We start from the raw sequence: 3,369 nt of genomic DNA, 5'->3' as shown, positions 1-3,369 counted from the left end.
AGAGAGAGAGAGAGAGAGAGAGAGAGAAGGTTATCACAAAAAGATTTAAAAATGTTCTCCTGTAGGAAAACAGAGTCTTTTTAAGTGTCTTTCATACCATGCATAACATCATGAACTGCTAGATGTCGGCGATAGAAGAAGGCCTTCAAAGCAGAGATGTTGGATTGAGCTCAGAAAGGAGAGTTTTGATGTGACCTGAAGAATGATTGGGGGCAAGGGACCGCCGGCCCGGGAGGCACAGCATACCTAGCTAGGTATGATAGGGGGCAAGGGACTGCCGGCCCGGTGGTCCCCTACCCCCAATTGCTAGGTACGATTGGAGGCAAAGGACCGCCGGCCCGGTGGGGGGGACCGATGGTCCTTTTACCCCAATCGTACCTAGCTAGGTATGCGGTGCCTCTTAAACAGAAGCTCATGATGTTATTCAATGTATGAAAAACAATAAAAAAGACTCCTTTTCCTACATGAGAAAATTTCTTAATCTTCTTGTGCATGTGCATGCAGTACTATTGAAGTCATGTGCATGTGAGGGTATCATCACCACAGTTAATGAGGAAATAAGGAGTTCATGAGGAAATAAGGAAGAAGGATGCAATGACAGATGACCAGAAGCATATGCTAGAAAAGTTGATGCCTAAAGTGGAAAAGCTCAAGCAGCGAAAGAAAGCAACTACAAACATGCATATTCTTTCTAAGCAACCAAGTAAAACTCATTCAATGACCGACACTTAATCAACTCATTAGCCACCTAATCAGCCAAGATTCAAGATTACAAACGTCAAATGCCAACAATGTGCGTCAAGAAGAAGTGGCATTAACCCGTGTAAGTCGACGATAACGCATAGTACATGCGTACGTAGAGAAGAAAGAGAAAACGGTACAAATTATTGTTTGCCGAGTGGGCACTTAGTACATGCGTGCGTAGAGAAGAATGAGAAAGTGGTACAAATTATTGTTTGCCTTATTTCAACTGAACGTTTAGCACCCACTGTCCACTTGAGTTGTGTGTGTGTGTGTGTGTGTGTGTGTGTGTGTGTGTGTGTGTGAGAGAGAGAGAGAGAGAGAGAGAGAGAGAGAGAGAGAGAGAGAGAGAGAGAGAGAGAGAGAGAGAGAGAGAGAGAGAGAGAGAGAGAGAGAGAGAGAGAGAGAGAGAGAGAGAGAGAAGCTTGATCTCTGCTTGTTTTTGCCTTCAAATCTTGTCTATTAAAACCTACCATCGAGGCCAAATGCAAAATGAGGAGGGAGAAAACGTGGATCTCTATATTCGAAGGAAGTGCTCTACCTCCAATCTGTTGATAATTGCAAAGGACCATGCTTCAATGCAATTGACCATTGGTCACTTGGATGAAAATGGCCTCTACACTGGTCAATTTATGACATTTTCCTTGTCTGATTTTTTTTGAGCTCAAAGTGATGCAGACAGTGCCTTTGATCGGCTTTGGAAGAAGAAGAGAGCAAAGATTGGTAAGTAGTTGTAGCAAGCAAGCTCTCGATTAGCACTCAAACTTACTTCTGACAGAGGTCGCTCTTTTTAATTCAAGTTAAATGCTGCTTATTTCATGTTCAGATTCCCAGAGAAAATGTTTTTTCTAATTGTGGAACCTTTGTCTAAAAAAAATGAAGCAAGGAATAGTGCCCTATGATTTTGAAGTTGTGAGGTTTCCACTGAATATAGCAGATGCTCATGTGATTTTCTTGGGTGTGGGCTTATGCTTGATGGTGTCGATTGGGCTGCTTGGCTCAAAATGCAAATTATTTTATCAATTTCTGTATCATGCTCTATGCGCGAGCTTCCTTATTGTAAGATAATAAAAATGAAAATTAGACTATGTATGGGTTTCAAACGGGTATCCATGTACATTGAAATGGTTGAGCAAAAGTTATGGATGACAAAGCTTCAATATGACGTACCGTTGAAAACTAATTGGGAAAATTTCAAGAAAATTATTTGTTCTTGTGCCAAAAAATGCTTTGCCACAAAGCATGTCCATGGTATCAACAAAAATAGATCATGCAAAAGGTGGTTTGATAAAGAATGTCAAGATGCTCGAAAGTCCTTGATAAATCTTGATGCAACTATGGACAAAAGAAACTATCAAAGTCATTTGCATGCATACAAGGCATTGAAGCAAAAGAAGAGAAGAAGATGGGAATTAAAGCAACAATTTTTTCAAGTCCAAGAAAAGACACGTGCATGTGGAAGATTTTGGAGAAACTTAAGGGGTAAGCAGGTTGACAATTTTGGTAACTTAAGTTTTGTGGATATGTACATACATTGTAGGCAACCATATGAGCAACTAAATGCTGAAAAATGTCATTTTATGGTTCACTCCCATGTATGCCCTCTTTTTTTTCTATTGAGGATGTATGCGATGGGCTCAAAAAGTTGGCCACTTGCAAAGCGGGAGATCTTCAAGGTATCAAGCCAAAAATGATTAAATGGATGGGAGATTTTATATATGAGTGGATGTGTGATATGTTCAACCTTGCACTTTAACATGGTATGCCTTATGATTAGAATACTAATTGGGTCAAGCTTTTGCATAAACGAGGGGATGTAAAGAATGTAAATAACTACCGGACTATAATGATTGGGTCTCTTTTGGCAAAGTTCTTTGGGTTCACAATGAAAATAAACTTGAGTGATTTGGCTGAAGAGAATGGCAAGTGTACAAAAGGACAAACAGTTTTTTGGTCTACGCCATAGCATCATTGATCATTTTGTCACTCTTCGTGTTCTTATGGAGAAAGTTGGTTTAAAGGAAGGCGATTGTATTGTTTCTTTGTGGACTTTAAGAAAGCCTTTGATATGATTCCATACAACAATTTTTGGAGAAGAATGGAAGAACTCCAAGTGCCAAGTGAGTTTATGCTTGCGGTTTCTCAAATCTAAGAGAAGGTGATGTGTCATGGGAAGAGGAATTTCAAAAAAAATTTCAAGAATTATAGGGGTTAAACAAGGATTTCCATTGTCATCTACTCTCTTTGGTCTATGCATCGATCAATTTGGAAAAAATCGTACTTGACTTTATGCAAGAAGAAGACATTGACGAGGTCACTATTTGCAATGCGATAATCATGCTTTTGTTATATGTGGATGCTGTAGTGCTTCTAGCACACACTTTAGATAGAGGATGCACAAAAGCTTATGGTTGTCCTTGAGAACTTCTGCTTGCATAGTGAGCTGATTGTGAATGAATCCAAAACAAAGGTTATGCTTGTGAAAACCAACCATAACGAGAAGCCATGCATTGTGTACAACAATGAGACACTTGAAGTTGTGGAGGGATTCAAGTACCTTGGCCTTGAGGTTCCAACCAACCACAAGATCACAAGTGGCACGAATGTGCTATGTGTCATTTGGAAGCG

The 3,369-nt window shown here is 39.9% G+C and overlaps 1 pseudogene; it reads left to right on the top strand.

Annotated features, from left to right (window-relative positions):
* The first annotated feature begins 1,226 nt into the window (after positions 1 to 1,226).
* LOC147449243 (small ribosomal subunit protein eS21 pseudogene) lies at positions 1,227 to 1,472 on the top strand (annotated as a pseudogene).
* Positions 1,473 to 3,369: the final 1,897 nt, after the last annotated feature.

Source organism: Adiantum capillus-veneris, chromosome 10 (assembly GCF_014529385.1).
Source record: "Adiantum capillus-veneris isolate H3 chromosome 10, ASM1452938v2, whole genome shotgun sequence".
In the NCBI taxonomy this organism is placed as follows: Eukaryota; Viridiplantae; Streptophyta; class Polypodiopsida; order Polypodiales; family Pteridaceae; genus Adiantum; species Adiantum capillus-veneris.
Note: the sequence above shows the minus strand (reverse complement) of the source record. Positions and strands in the feature narration are given on the sequence as shown.